This window comes from Coenobita brevimanus, chromosome 93 (assembly GCF_032717465.1).
Source record: "Coenobita brevimanus isolate Jiangsu-jjx chromosome 93, ASM3271746v2, whole genome shotgun sequence".
NCBI classification, from domain to species: Eukaryota; Metazoa; Arthropoda; class Malacostraca; order Decapoda; family Coenobitidae; genus Coenobita; species Coenobita brevimanus.
Genome location: NC_137046.1, coordinates 20,564,747 through 20,582,095, shown reverse-complemented (window position 1 = coordinate 20,582,095; position 17,349 = coordinate 20,564,747).

Sequence of the window (17,349 nt, the reverse complement as noted above, 5' to 3'; positions counted from 1 at the left end):
CGTTTTCAAGCAGTCTCTGAAAGAGTTGGGCATCACCCAGATCACGTCTTCAGCTTACCATCCCCAGACCCAAGGAGCGTTGGAGAGATATCATCAAACACTCAAATCGATGCTCAAGAAATACTGTTTGGAACATCAGAAAGACTGGGATAAAGGTCTTCCATTCGTCGTATTTGCCGCAAGAGAATCTCCAAATGAATCACTGGGCTTCTCACCTTTTGAACTACTGTTTGGCCATGAAGTAAGAGGACCCCTTAAGTTACTCAAGGAATGCTGGCTGTCGGAGGAAGATGACGTCAACCTGCTGGAGTATGTGATGAAGTTCAAAGAACGGCTGTCCACTGCTTTACAGCTGACGAGAGAGAATTTAGGAGCTGCTCAGGAGAAGATGAAGACTTGGTATGATAAGAAGTCCAGGTTGCGCCACTTTCAGCCAGGAGATCAGGTTTTGATTCTGCTACCAGTGCATGGGCAACCTCTTCAAGCCAAGTTTAGTGGTCCTTATTTCGTGGAGAAGAAACTCAGTGATGTCAACTATGTCATCGCCATACCAGATCGTAGAAAGAACAAGCAACTATGTCACATCAACATGCTAAAGTTATATCACAGGCGGGACGAAAATAACCCAGTCTGCACTGTAGCTGTTCCACCCGAGTCTGCAAGTGAAGTTCTCCCATGCAGTATGAGCCTGAGTGATAGTCTGGGGAAGAATCCTGATATCATGAATGATCTCCAGATTAAGCTTTCTCATCTACCTCCCGAGGTAAGGCAGGAGTTTTCGGCATTACTGCAGGAGTACCCGCAAGTGTTCCGTGCCACTCCAGGAAGAACCACTGTGTTGATGCATGATGTCGATGTTGGAGACGCAAAGCCAATTAAATTGCCTCCTTACCGTGTGAACCCAGTGAAAGTTCCTCTCATCCAGAAGGAGCTTGGCTACCTGTTAGACCACAAGATGATTGAGCCCTGTCAGAGCGAGTGGAGTTCTCCTGTCACTCTGGTCCCTAAGCCAGGTGGGTCACAGCGGCTTTGCATTGACTACAGACGTGTTAATCAGATAACCAAAACAGACACTTACCCTCTCCCTCGTGTGGAAGATTGCATAGACAAGATCGGAAAGGCTAGGTACATAAGTAAGTTTGATTTGTTAAAGGGATACTGGCAAGTACCTATGACTGAACATGCTAGGGAGGTCTCATGTTTTGTAACACTAGGAAAGACTTTTGCATGCTCTGTAATTCCGTATGGTATGAAGAATGCACCGCCACATTTCAGAAGCTCATGAATGTTGTAACAGAGGGTTTGGCAGGGTGTGTTGTTTATATTGATGATGTATTAATCTTCAGTGACAACTGGAAAGCTCACCTATGCCATGTCAGTAAATTTCTTGAGCGTTTAGTTCAGGCTAATCTTGTAGCTAATTTATCAAAGTGTGAGTTTGGTCAAGCTAAAGTTCAGTACCTTGGGTATGTAATTGGTGATGGACATCTTGCACCACCAGCAGCTAAGGTTCAGGTTATAAGTGATCTTCCCAGACCTAAAAGTAGGAAAGAGCTACAAAGATTTTTGGGAATGGTAGGTTATTACCGGAGATTTGTTCTTAACTTTTCTATTCTTGTATCACCACTTACAGACCTACTGAAAAAGGGAGTTAAATTTGTCTGGACCGATAACTGTGAATCCTCTTTCAACAAACTTAAAGCTATCCTATTAAGTCAGCCAGTGCTCGCTACTCCAAATTTTGCTAAGCCTTTTAAGATGGCTGTTGATGCAAGTGATACAGGAGCTGGGGCTGTTTTGCTGCAAGAGGATGATCAGGGTATTGAACATCCTGTATCTTATTACAGTAAGAAGTTCACTCCACCTTAAAAGAACTACTCAACTATTGAGAAAGAGCTTTTGGCCTTGATTTTGGGTTTACAGCATTTTTCATTTTATTTGTGTTCTGGTTTTGACCCCATAGTCATTTATACCGATCATAACCCACTGAAATTCCTTAGTAAGTTTAAAGATAAAAATCAGAGATTGACAAGATGGGGTCTACTTCTTCAGGAGTATTCATTAGACATACAACATGTCAAGGGGAAAGAAAATGTTATTGCAGATTGCTTATCTAGACTTTAGACAGATTGTTTTAGAGTAATAAGAAATTTCCTTTGTAAATTTCTTTTTCTTTGTGGGGAGGTGTTACATAGCCTATGATTTCATCATCCTTTGTGTAATTCTAACGTACAGTATGCTGCATGTTTGATCACGAGCGTGTTCTGCCTCAGTCCCCCCCTTCTACCGTTATAGTAGAGTAAGTCGTTCTTTCTGTTGTTAAGAGCAGGATTTTCAGCTCTTTGTCCCCATGGCTTCATTTGCGCGTCCTTCTTACAAGTTGTATCAAGCTCTGCTGGCCCCTATATAATGAGCTCAGTCTCTCCATTATTGCCACTTAGATCTGCTCCTCATTTTGTTCACATCTCTGTCCTCCCCTGTACAGTTATTATTGAGTGCTCAGGAAGTCTCCAACCATCTAGCAGCTGTGTAATTTGAGTATAAGTGTTGTTGCATTTTGTTCTTGTACTGTATAGCATAAGTTTAATTTGTAGGCCTAGTGAAGTTTTTGTGATTTATGTAAGGTTCTTTATGTCAGTCATCATTAATAATGACTTGACTTGACTTGGGATAGAAAAGCGAGAGAAAGAAGATAAGAAGTAGTAAGAAAACAGTGTGGGGGAAGTGAAGAAAGAAAGTCAGAGAAAGAAAGTTTGGGGGCTGTCCCCATTGCTGTGGCTGATCATGTTCTTGTTATTTTATATATAGATTCTCGCTGCTCCCGTCTCAATATTTTATTTGTGCAAGAGAGGGCTTGATGGCTTGCAGGTGTCCTCATATGTGGTATTGTGTTTGGTGAAAATGTGGCATTCACTTTTGTTTTCATCTGATGTTGTTTATTTATTTATTTATTCTATTTTATTTTTCATATTGACACAAACATTCATACATCTTTTTTATCTGTTTATTTATTATTTTATTATATATATTTGGAGGGCCGATTCCACTTATTGGTCTCGGTTACAACTCATCTTTTTATTTATTTATTTGTTTTTTATTTTATTTTATATATTGGAGGGCCCATTCCCCTTTTGGGTTTCGGTTACACCTCATCTTTTTATTTATTTATTTACTTTTTGTTTTATTTCATATTTGGAGGGCCGATTCCACTTATTGGTCTCGGTTACACCTCATCTTTTTTTTTTTTTTTTTTTTTTTTTTTTTTTCCAGGAGGGGAGATCTGAGGCTGACAAGTTTATAGCCTCGGGGTCTGGGGTAGTAGGGTGGTAGGGTAAGGGTGGGGGTGGTGGCCTAACGGGTTCTTGGGGGGAGGATGGGAGAGGCAAGGGTAAGGAGGGTAAGGTAGAGGAGGAAAGGAATGCGGTAGTGAAGACGGGAAAGGAGTGCGGTAGTGTAGGAGGTGTAGCGGGGGATTAAACTGGCGGGAATTATAGCGGGGTGGTGGGGGATTAAACGGGCTAGGGATTTACGGTGTGGGAATTAGTGGAGTAGGAGGGTTTGGTGCTTATATTTCTGTTCATTAATGTACCTTTCTTTCTTTTTCAGGCTGTGTATAAGGGGTCTGGATCTTCTTGCAAATTATGCAGGGAGCTGGGGAACCACTGGTGCGTCCGCCTATATTCTCCTTTGATAAATTGTTCAATACTCCCGGCCTCTTCCAGTGTTGTCCATATTTTAGTTGCTCTTTTGTGTACTCTTAGGTTTAATGGATTTAGCTTGCAGTTGTTATGTAGCTGGATGGTAGTGTGATCGTAAGGGTAACGATCATTTTATACAAACCTTAGAGCTTTGTTTAGTATCCTTTGATGTTTAAGTTTCTGTGTTCTTGATATGATGTTTAGTGGCACTGGAGGGTATTCGAGGACTGGGAGGAGGAACGCTTTTACTAGGTGAGTTTTAATTTTAATAGATAGTGAACGGAAGCGGTATAGATTTGATAGTATGATTTTGCCTCTGTTAGTTATATTATTCGCCTGTTTAATGATACCTCTGGAGGTGATGGTGAGGCCCAGCATAGTGCCCTCATTAGTGGTATTTATCATATCCCCGTCTACAATGATATTCCGCATGTTGAACTGTGCTATAGGAATTATTTTGAATTTATTTTGATTTGTTCTGATCTTCCATAGTTTTTCATAATCATTTATTCTTGCGATTTCTCGGGATATTTTGTTGGCCATCATGGCCTTCGAGCGTCCTGGGTATGTTATTATTTGTGTGACATCGTCGGCATACATTATATCGAGGCAGTCATGTGGGGGAGGGGGCATGTCTCTCGTGTACAAGATGTAAAGGGTGGGAGAGATGACGCTTCCTTGTGGCACCCCGCTTTCAAGTTGTATTATGTCCTCTATTTTGTTCTTATGTTTTATTCGTGCCGTCCTATCAGTAATGAAGTCACACAGGAATTTTTCTAGTATTAATGGAAGGTCAAGTTGTAATAGTTTATGTTTAAGGCCATCATGCCAGACTTTGTCGAATGCCTTACTGACATCCCGAAGGACCAGGCAGCATTGATGTTTATTTGACAGAGTCTGGGCGATGGTTTCATACGCGATGGCTATGGCTTTTGTGGTGTCATGGCGTGGTCTAAAGCCATACTGTCTTGGATTGTGCAGTCTGTTTGTTTCCAGGTAATGTCTAAGTCTGTTATTTATTATCCTTTCAAACATTTTCCCAGGAACTTCCAGCAGTGAAATGGGTCGAAAGTTTGCTGGCGTCATGGTCTTTTTGTTGGACTTGGGAATCAAAGTTATTATGGCTTCCTTCAGCCGGTCTGGGTAATAACCGGCTGATAATGAAGCATTAAATATTTCTAGGAGTCTTTCAATTAATGTCTGGGAGCACTCTTGAATTACTTGTTTGTTTATTCCTGATCTTCCCGGTGCGGTGTTTTTGGTTTTAATAACAACTGCCCTGAGTTCAACAATAGAGATAGGTCTGATGAGGGGGTTGTCATGCGTCAGTCTGGAGAAGTCTGCTGTGTCATGTGGGTATGTCCTGTGTCTGTTGTCGTGTAAAAGTTGTAATATTCTGTGTTCATTGTCATCGTCAAAGTCGTCGTTTTCGTCATCAGAGATGCGGAAGACATCTCTCCAGTGTTGAGTGAAAAGATCCAGCTGGTCTTGGGTGTCATGAATTTTGTTACCTTGTTCATCTGTGATGTATGGAGTGGGTTGTTTGTCTGTTCCTTTAAGTAGTTTTATTTCCTTCCAAAATGTTGCAGGGTCTTGATATTTATTTGACAACTGTAAAATTTTGTGATTCCAGTGATCGTTGGTGAGTCGTCTGCAAAGAGTTTTTACTTGTTCTTGTATTTGTCTGTATTCACGGTATTCGTCATATGTCAGTCCTTGTCGTCTGGCTAGGTTGTACAGTCGTGTGTATTGTGTCTGCAGTGCTTGTAATTCAGGTGAGTGTCTTTGTGCGTTTATTATTCTTGTTGTTGTCATGGGTATTGAGGCCGCAATCCCCGTCTTAATTGCCGAGAACCACTGTTCTAACGCTGTGTCTATGTCCTCTAAAGTCGTGTTGTCAAGTGGGGTTGTGTCTGGGAGGGCATTCTCTGCTGTAGTCCTGAAATGATTCCAGTCAGCTAGTCGGTAGTTTAGTCTGGGTGATGCAGGAATATGAATGGGTGATGATGAGATTGTCAGAATAATGGGTATGTGGTCAGAGGTGGTAATGGGGCCAGGTTGCGAGTATATGTGATGATGTGCCTGATTATTAGTCAAAATGATGTCAGGTGAAGTGGAGCAGTCTTGTCTAATGAATGTGGGGAAGTTAGGTCCAGCATGAATTGCCCTACCATTGTTAATGAATGTCATGATGTTTCGTCCTACTGTGTTGTCATATCTGTCTCCTAGTGCTGTGTGTTTAGCGTTAAGGTCGCCAAGTAAGTATGTCGGGTCATTGTCATACAGTAATTTATGGGCGTCTGGGAAGGAGAGGAATGGTCGTCTGGGGGGGATGTAAGTAGTCGCTATTTGTATTGGTCCAGTCGTTGTCTGTATAGTTATGGCAAGGAAGTCAGTAATAAAATCGTCATGTAATTTATATGTCAGCCCATATTTGATTGCGATAGCAGATCCATCACTATTCTCGCCACTAGTGTTTCTTTTATGAACAGTGTAGCCATAGATTTTAAGGCTATCACTGTCCTTGACTCCATGACTATTAATAAGTATTATATCGGGCTGTATTGTTTTATAGACAGTTATCAAGGTATGTTTATGAGTGGCCCAATTCAAGACATTGTATTGAATAACTTTGATGGTGTTCATAACTGTGGCTTATTGGAACGTGTGGTCCTTGCTGGTCTGGTGGAGGCTTCATGAAAGATATGTGGGAGTGTTTTTAGTTTGTTTTTGTCTACTGAGAATGTAGAACAAGTCTGTATATCGATTTTGTTCTCAGAGAAAAGACGGTATATTGCATCATCTTCCAGTTTTGTGTCATGCCTGATCTTAATGACGGCTTTCTTTATTGAATGTGCAACATCTACTTTATTCATTCTACCGTTTGTGAGCTGTTGTATGACTGATGGTATGCTGATTAGGGTAATTTCTCCCAGTTGTTTTGCATTTGTGTTGTCATGGTATGAGGTAGCCCCTGTCGTTTCTGTTGTGTTTATTTGCTCGTGATCAATCTCATTCGTTTGTTGTTGTTCATGCTCCTCCTCATCTGAGTCAGTATGAGATTCATCAATAGAGACATCTGTGGTATCAGAGGTAATAGAGTGGCTTGGTGATGGAGAACGGGAATGGTGGGTAGGAGAGTTGTTGTCCAAATCTGGGTGGGGGGTTGGTGCTCTCTGTGGTTTGTTGGTATGTTGGGAAGTGCTATGAGTGTCATTGTCATTGTGTGTGTTTGAGTTATTAGTGCTGGCAGATGAGGTGTTTGTTGCGTTTTCAGAGTTTAGTTGTTTGTTGATTATGTCATTTGAAGGGGGATTGTTAGGAGCTTTTACTGTGGGGACTCCATTTTCTTTGAACAGAGTATTGAGTATGGTGGCATATGTTCCTGGTTGTGCTGCATTATGGACATGTGCCTCATATATGCAATAAAGTATGGTGCTGGGAGGAACAGGGAGTTGTGGAAAGGCTGTGTTATTTGCACTGGGTGGGCTAGTGCTGGAAGCAGAAGTAACAGCACTGTAGGTTCGGGTTTGATTGGTTTGTTGCTGTTGTTGTTGTTGTTGTTCTGCTGTCTTCCTTTTTTCCTGTACTGCCTTTTTTCTCTTGGGACATGCCATTGCAGTAGTAGCATGGTTCCCCTTGCAGTTTACACAGGTTTTTGTGTGGGCTTTACAATCCTTCCAAATATGCTCACTGCTGCTACACAGTGAGCACACTTGGAATTCCTTGGGCTGTGGGCAGTCTTTAGTCAGGTGTTCCTCCACAGCATAGCATTTATAGCAAGTCATGATCGGGTAGAATTGTTCCTGCTTTATTCTGTGGCTAGGAACACTTAGGTAGAACATTTTAAGTCCAGAATCAGTAGCTTTTTCTGCTTGAGCAACTTGTTTAAATGTTACTTTAATGGTTTTTGAGTTAGGGAATTTGTAAACATCCTCAACATCATTTTCCTTCAAGTATTGATTGCAGGTGGCTATTTCTTTCTTGATTTCTGCCTCATCATTCTCATATATTATGTCATCCACATTTTTGATGACTACAGACTTCTTCACTCTTAGTTGTGGTGGTATTACTGGCTCATACCCTTTAGCAACAAGATCTTGGTTGCATTCACCAGTGAGCAACTTGTCTGCATTCTTTTCATCACTGATGAGCAGAATCAGAGTCATTGGTAGCAATTACTTTATATGTTGGAATGTTATGCTGTGACAGCAGCTCCAGCAGCTCCAACTGGGTACTGCGAAGTTTGCTGTTTCTATGCTTTACTTTGATTCTAGGCATGTTGGCATGTTGATGAATACCTAAAACCTCAGGTCTTCTCGCTCCCTCTTGAAGGGAGTAGATCACGTGCGAGGCCGTAAGAGGCCTAAAAGGTACGTATAGAAATCAGGCACGCAATCTGAAGTATAATTTAGTTTAGAAAAACTAAGTTAGGGCTGCCACAGAACTAATTTGCTATGCAGATTAATTCCTACAGCAGACCTAACAAGTTAAATTAAACTAAATATCGAAAAAAAAAAAAACTCGGCCAACACAAACCTACCTACAGTAACGGGGGTAGGTTTCCCCGCCCTCTAAAGGGCGCCGAGGGAAGCCCCGTCACTGCCCCGTGAGGGACATGCCTACTCCTAGCCCTAACAGAAATTGCCGCCCTCACCGCCTCCTTTAACCAGGCCCTAAAGGCCCCCCTTCATGGAAGTGCCCTGCGGCACCCCTTCAGGGTTCGGCGTCGTACTACGGTGAGGGACACTACACGGCAGGCCGAGAAACAAAAAACAAAAACAAAAAACAAAAACAAAGAAAGGAGAGAGGCTCTCCAAAGCTCAACGAAAAGTTGTGCAAACACTCGGAAATAGTCAGGCAGTGGCGAGAAACTCTAGGGGGAGTGAAACCTGATTTCACTAACTCCCGGGTACAGCCAGAGCTGTTGCTGGGAGAGCTGGGGGAAGAGGTGTTGTCGCCACGGCTGCCAGACGGAGAATCCCATTAATAATAGTTTGTATCTGTAATAATTTATCTTGCATTAACTGAGCATTACCCAGTGTATTTTCATTTTATCAGGGCTGACTTAGATAAATTTACTCTTGCTAATTTCGTGTTAATAGAGGCTATTGCAGTTAACCATATATTTAACCTGTTTTTTGCCATTACATTATCCTTATGAGTCCTGAATGTTTTGTTGTTAGTTTGAGCATTAAACTTTAACTTGTAATTTTACCTAACTCTTTTGTTTTGAACCTGGACCTTTACGGGACAGTAGTGATTATTAGTATTCTCACTTAAAGTGTACATTATCTTTCTCTGTTCTGTAACAATATATATATTTATATATATATATATATATATATATATATATATATATATATATATATATATATATAGAGAGAGAGAGAGAGAGAGAGAGAGAGAGAGAGAGAGAGAGCCTCTGTGGTACAGTGGTAGAGTGTGCGTTTTCGTATGCGGGTGAGCCAGGGCTCACGCCCCACCAGGGTAATAAACTTTGGGAGTGTTCACCCGGCCATGTACTGCATTGGCGAACACCAGGGGTGCTGTGGTTGAACCAGTGTCGCATACTGTAAAGTATGCTTGCACCCAGTCGGCTTCCGCGGGCCGATTACACTTGGTTCACAGGCTACACACACATCCAAAGCCACTCCAACACAATACTTACACTTACAATCACTTGTCATCCTTCATACAATCTCTACTAGACATCCTAAGCCACTTGGTAGAGATACATTGGCTGTATCGTCCCGACTTTGGTCGAGATAGGCCGGTCCTGCAATGGATACTCAAAAGGATGATGATGATGATGATTATATATATATATATATATATATATATATATATATATATAGGCCGGTCCTGCAATGGATACTCAAAAGGATGATGATGATGATGATGATGATGATTTTATATATATATATATATATATATATATATATATATATATATATATATATATATATATATATATGGAGCCTCTGTGGTAGTTTGGAAGAGTGTCCATTGGCTGTACCATCCCGACTTAAAGAGATATCTTGAAAAGTTATTAATGGATGCCAATGAAAGTTTGTGGATATGTGGGTCATGGGCCAAGGAAGAGTTGATTGAATGTTGATGGTGATCTAGGTTGGAGACCCATTCAGGCTTTTTTTTTTTTTTTTTTTTTTTCGTTCACAAGACATCTAAAAAATTTATTGATGGATTTCGATGAAATTTGATGATTATGTGGGTCAATGACCAGGAAAGAGTTCATTAAAATTTAGCAATGATCTGAGTTGTCTGGTATAAGCGCTGACGGAGGTGTGTAATCTCCGAGTGCTGTCATTCTTGTTGCATTCAGTAAATAGTATTGCACATACAAACAAGCTAGGAAGTGCTCCACTTGACAAATCCATTATACGTGAAGAACGGTCAAAACTTCCTGGTGTTTACTGTGGAAAGAGAGAGAGAGAGAGAGAGAGAGAGAGAGAGAGAGAGAGAGAGAGAGAGAGAGAGAAGAAGAAGAAGAAGAAGAAGAAGAAGAAGGAGAAAAAGAAGAAACTAGTGCCAAAATCCAACACACAGCCAGATCATCGGCTACAAGCTGTGTATGCTGGGTGGGCCGGGATTACAGACTCGGCGTGGTGAGAAAGATTGGTCAATGGAAGAATTATATCATATTACAGATGGGGTTACTGAAGTTGGGAACGGAATTAGATGTAGACCAGTAGAGGTAAGGAAGGACATGATTTTAGGGAAGGAAAAATACTGTGATTCTCGAAGGAAGTCTGCAAGAAGGGAGGACGTGGAGGTGAGACAAGAAAGGAAAATAAGAGCGTAAAGAGGACAATCAAGGAAAATATGGCGTACAGATAGGATGGAACTGCAGTGAGTACAGAGGGGAGGGCGATCACCAGACATGAAATAAGAATGGGTAAGTCTTATGACCAATTCTCAGAGAAGCTAAAGCACTGTCCCACCTCCTGTTAGGTTGGCAAGGAGTCTGTCTATCTATCTGTCTATCTATCTATCAATCTATCTGTCTATTGCCAGACGCCATAATCCCGTAAGGAGTGGCCATTTGGCTTTGAGTTATTTGTTTTACAGTGAGGGGCAGTAACCCTCCACCAACTCACTTGTTGACACGTAGGGAGCACGTATGGTTTGGTTATATGGTTACCACCCAGCGTTGTAAATGGTTTCTTGGCTTAGAGGAAACCATTTGGCTTGTAACTAAATGTAAAGCCACCTGTAAAGAAAGGAAAAGCAATAATATGTGATAGGAAAGATGGGAGAAATAGGAAGAGAGGAGGGCAGGCACAGAAAAAGAATGATAAAGGCTTAGGAAGAAGTAGGCAGCATTACATCAAGTGCGTGGATGACGGTCGCCACCACCTACTAGGGAAAAATAAAGGGTTTAACAATACGGAGTTTATTATTAGTGACAGATCTTCAACAAGACTGCCACCAGTGTTGAAGGAGGGAAGATAGGGCAGGAAGGAAATTAGAGACTGGAATGAAGAAGGACGGAGAGGCGTCTCTGGCAACTGCCATGCAAGCCAACTGATCAGCAAGTTCATTGCCTGCAATGCCCACATGTCCTAGGACCCAACAGAACTGGACTATTTTAAGACGAGAAGAGATATGGAACAACAATTCCAAGAATGGAGGACTAAAGGGTAAGAATCAGAAGGCGACTGAAGAAGGGACAGAGCACTATTTACGAATAAGAGAATATCTCAGATGAGAGAGAGGAGGCATGACAAATATACCAGAATGCAAAAAAAAAGGGCATATAGCTCTGCTCTTAGAACCCTCACATAGGTAGGAAGGCTAAAATGATAAAAGGTGTCAGGAAAGAGAACCACGAACCCAACACCCACAGGGGTTTTTGAACCATCAGTGTATATAGGGACTGCAGAGGAATGGCGGGAGAGATGGTCAGAAAGTTTGGAATGGAGAATGAATGAAGAAGAATTGGACTTCGAACAAGGGAAAATGGAAGGACAAACGTGGGGTTGTGGATGTTGCAAAAGGGGAGAAGAACATGTGCGAAAAGAAAAAACATTACTAACAGTAAGGGTATGGCCGCACCAAACGCGACGAATGGGGAAACTTGAGCAAGGAGGGATGAGGCAACACGATTAAACTCACTAAATCCTATGTGGGTGGCCACACTGAATGAGCAGGGAGGTTTGTCGCCTCGCTCACCCTCCACGTTCGTCGCTACGCGATGCAGCATGTTCCAAAATGTCGCACACTGCCTGGCGACATCCCCAGGCATATCTGCACCGATGAACAACTTCTGACAATCTGTTTCTTGTGAGACTGCTGCTTCCTATTTTGACAGGAATCACGTTGACGCTCACCTTGCCACTTATCGCTTGACGCTACCTCCCTGCTTGTTACGTTCAGTGTGGCTGTATTCTAAGCGAGGAGTGTGAGAGGAGAGTGCAAGCCTGAACTGCAAAAGGTGGCTTGATCCTGGAATGTGAGGGAAACGTGTCTGTCAGGACTGGGAGATAGTAGAGAAAGGGTATTAGGAAAACAGTGCAACTTAGCATAGGTACGAAGAGAAGGTAAAGCATGATGGCAGAAGGCACTCCTGATTTAGCATAGAGACTCTCGGCTGGGGAAAGTTTAAAAGTACCAAAAGCCAGATGCAAACCGTAATGATGCACAGAATCAAGTTGGAGGACGGTGTCTGAAGCGGAAAATAAACTTGACAACCATAATCAAATATGGAGAGTACGAGAACAATATGGAGGTGAAGGAGAGTAGTTCGATCAGCACCCCACAACACATGAGACAAAGTTTGTAACAGACAGAGGCATCGCAAGGCTGAAATTTTCAAGGAGGCAATATGGTCCTTCCAAGTAAAACGAGAGTTGAAAAGAAGGCCAAGAAAGGAAGCAGAGGGTTTGTGTGGGAGAGGATGTCATAGAGAAAAAAAGAGGCGACTGAGAAGTAAGACTAGTGAGTAAAAGTAATAGCATGAGACTTAAGAAGAGAAAACCGGAAACCATGTGAGGTAGCCCATTCTGAGGCAGTGGATGCCGCACATTGACTAAGAGCACCAAGGGCAGCGATGTCAGAGTTTGAGGCTTATATTGCATACTCATCTACATAATTTATAAAGATGAGCAAACCTCAACTGGGAGACAAGAAACAATCCCAGTAATCGTTTTCGTTTTTGAAGGCACCAACATGCTTGCATGCGTCGGCCTTGGTCACCTAATGGCGGCTTTCCATGCTGCACGATCTATGGCAGCCTCCCTGTTCAGTCCTTTAACCCTGAGGTCACACTTAATGACCTCGTCCCACGTCTTTCTCGGTGTACCCCTCGCAACTCCAACCCCCATATTAACACTTCTCACCTTCTGCACCCATCGATCATCCCCCATCCTTTCCACATGCCCAAACCATCTCAACCTACCTCTCCTCATCACAACACCAATACACTCCAGTCCCATCCTACCTCTCAACTCTTCCATTGTAATCCCAGTCCCCCCCCCCCAAGCCTTGCATGCAAAGGCTCACTGCACATCCACCTAATCATTGTCATTCTGTATGTTTGAGCCAGCAAATATCCACTTGCTTTGCTGCCAAGTCTCGCTACCATACAGCATCACGCTCCTAACACATGCAGCATACAAAGACCCCTTAGTACGTAGGGAGAGTCCTTTCAGTGTCAGGGGAGGCAACAGGTCCCTGAACTTCTTCCAACCACTTCTCACTCTAGCCACAGAGCTAGCTCCAGCCCCACCTCCAGCACATAACATGTCTCCCAAATAACAAAACTCTTCCACACACTCAAGAGACTCACCAGCAAGTTCAATGTTTTCATGCCTGACAATCTTCACCTGGTCTCCCCGACATGCTGTACACATGAAATCAGCATTATCTTGCAGTCTGCCTCTAATACCACTACATCTCTTGGGCACCCATTTATCACAGACACCGCACAAGATGGAATTACTTCCCATGCCCTTGTGGCAAACTGCACTTGGCCATTCTCCCTCTACTTTGACTGTACCGCCACCAACCCTAGATATCATTACCTTTGTTTTATCTGCATTTGCCCTTAAGCCTTTGTGCCCCATTCCATCTCTCCACTTCCTAAATCTTTCCTTCGCCTCCCTTTCATTCTCTGCAATCAACACCAAATCATCAGCAAACAACATCTCCCACGGGAGTCCGTTTCTGAAGTCACGTGAGAGGGCTTCAAGTGCCATGATAAACAACATGGGGATCAAAACTGACCCCTGATTCACACCAACATTCACGGAAAACTCATCACTCAAATCTCCATTCACTCTTACCTCATGGGTGCGAGCATCCACATACATGGCCATAACCACCTTAACCAGCCACTCCTCCAACCCAAGCTTTCTCATTGCCCACTTCACCACCAATAAAAAGAGAGTAGTGTTAAGAACTATGCCTTGGGAAACACCTTCATACTGTAGGAATGGATCCAAATAAGTATGCTGAATACAGACTCTAAAGAAAGGAGTTGATGTATCTATCTATATCTATATCTATATCTATATCTACCTATCTATCTGTCTAGAGAGAGAGAGAGAGAGAGAGAGAGAGAGAGAGAGGGCCACATTCTACGAAACAGGATGCACGTCTACTATGCTCGCAATGTCATTCATAACATGATATAAACATCGTGTATAAGACTAGTAAGGAATAACATTGCATTTAACAATAATACTATAAATAATCCTGTTATAATCTTGTCCTTAATTTACTAGATTAATTATTGCACGTAGGTATGAAGACACACGACCCCTCTCTCCTCCTTTCCCTTACTGCCCGCCTACTTTTCTCATACCACAGCTCACTACTGCCAGCCAGTAGTCAACGTTTAGAGCTGCTGAGTATATACATTTTGGCTACAGAACAATCGGAATGTGGATTGCCAACTCCAGGTGTCCTATTTAGTAGTGGAACGCATTGAACGCATCTATGGTAACTTTATGGACAATGCTGTTGTTTCCCAGGATAATAGATGAGTAACTCACACTAGGCTCAAAGATTTATGGAGATGAGCACTGCAGCTATGTGACCCATGGCGTCTGACCCCGCCTCTAACTTTTTTTTTTTTTTTACAGTTTTCCTTAAAGTACTGACGAACGTGAATAGAAGAGAGAAACTGAGACAAAAAGGGGAGTGGCGATGAGGATTTCACCACGTCTCTCCGTCCTCCCCCACACCTTTTTTTTTTTTTATTAAATAACAGAACAGAGGAAGGAAAACAAATGAATAAAAAATATAATCCATACACCAGATTACTGGTGTCCTCTGTTCATAAAATATCTGTAACAGTTATGCTTGAACAGCTGTGGGTTAAAATTTGGAGGGAAACAACCCTGGGGAAGCGAGTTCCAGTGAGATGCGGTTCGGGGAATGAAAGAATTCTGATAGGCAGAAGTTCTGCAATACGGCTGAGTGACATTCCAGTCATGAGCGCTACCAGATGCCCGTGTAACACGAGGGAAGGCATGGAGAGGTGGCACCATGGACGCAACTTCGTCTGAGCATTTGCCAAAAAAATATCTGTAAAATAATGCAAGGGAGGCAACATTCCTTCTTACTTGCAGGGGAGGTAGTTTATTTGTAATGGCAGGGTTGTTAATGATTCTAACAGCTTTGTTCTGAATTTTGTCTAGTTGTTTTAATGCAACCTCTCCACATCCATTCCACAAGGGTGAGCAATATTCAAGCTGAGAGCGCACATGTTCTCGTACCTTCACAAGTACTGATAAGAATCAGTCTCATGTAGGTTTTTTTTTTTTTTTTTTTTGTGCGAATGTCATGATCAATATTGCATATCATATTCTGCGCCCATGTCCTGAAGGTCATAACTTTAACACCAGAATGAGTTCAGTTGGGACAATATTTCAAAGACTATTATGTACTACAAGATCAGTAGAAGAAACTTAGGTCTCTAGCTAACACCAAGGTGGATAACAGTCCACTCACCACTGATGGATTGTACGTGTATCGCTTTAACAATCTTTTCGTTATGAGTCCGTAGAAATGCTGACAGAGCGCACCTAAAAAACTTAAACGGATGGGCTCGGTCATCATCCTGCAGTAATTTGGCTAATGCAATGTGGGCGTGATTGCAGACTTTGCTGGACGACTGTCATCGTTGCTGGACGAATATCCTTGACGTGCTATAGTTTATACGGGATTTAGTCAGGTCCTTCGCCAGAAACCCTATTGTATGGGAATTGTTGGAGTGGGAGGCTTTCCTTTCCTATGTTACATGGTTCTCGCTGAACTGAGTTTCGGGGATATCTCTTCATCTGTTGTCTTTTAATTAAATTACAGTACAATAGACTAGTTGGTAAAAAAAAAGTCATACGCACATAAGGCAGTTTCTCAATACATTTCGCCATGTAGGTCTAATATTTTTGTGGTTTATTTTGGGTATAATTTTGAACGCCTAGTGATCTAATGGTCCGTGAAGTTAGGGTATAGTTAATGTACTCAGGAGAAATTCAAATTTCAGAAAGGTGACTGTAGGTGTATCATGTATCAGTATGGTGGAAAGTGGAAAGGGGTCAATAATCACCTGTGTCTAAAAATTTCAGAGTTACAGTAGCATAGACTTAGAGTGAAAATAATGCTATAGCCATACTCTTTTGAATTATTTTAGATATATTGTAAAGAAGGGTCACATTTCTTTCTGTCAGAGGATAAACAATTTTCTTAGTGTCAGTGATTCTGTGTTGACTGATGGCACCCCCCCCCCCCCCGCCCGAATTGTTGTGATCCTCCCTTCTTGCCGTGACAAAGCGTCAAGTCCAGGCTCCAGTACCAGTCTCAGATGCACCAAATTTATGTCCCTATAACTCTCGCGGTGTGTTTGTGTGTGTGTGTGTGTGGGGCGGGGGGGGTAGGACAGCTCCACCGTGCTTTGTCATCTGTTTTTCCCAGTCCCACCCACTTCACTTCTTTATAGTGCTAGACTTCTCCAGGACTCACTGGACTCAAAATTAATGTTTTTGCTTTCACCTAGCATCGGAGATATGCTGGTTTTCCTTATGACTCTGACAGACTCGAGATTAAGTTTTTTAATATGTATGCTTTCCTCCAGCCACAAGATACTCACCATTAATCTAACGTTTACCAGGAGGTGAAATTTCTTACGCAAAGAGAAAATTTCCCTAGGGTTTTTGTTAGCCTTAATTTTTTTAACTGTTGCATGCTCGTCTGAGTTTGGAAAACTTGCTTCGTCCTGCCTGCCCAATTGTGTTTAGATACTCACGCACAGGAAGCTAAAAAGATAAATGATACTATCATGCTACGACGTTGCACACTGACGCACCTCACACCATCACACCTCAGACTGTCACTCCCAATAACACACCGCCACACTTAACACTGTCACACCTAACCCTGCCATACCTTACAGTCTCACCTCTTCCTACCCCACCCCAAACTACCATGCATGTCATAACTAGCTGGATAAATTACGCAAGCTACATGGGATACCTTGAAGGAGAATCTACTAAGTTAGCTCATAAGACAGTGGAGGAGCAGAGACTGAGGGCCAGATAGTTATGAACATTCCTGTGTAAGTCTACCTCCAGAGGTCTTTAGCATATCCTGTGAAAACCTCGCACAACTAAACTCTTCTTAGTCT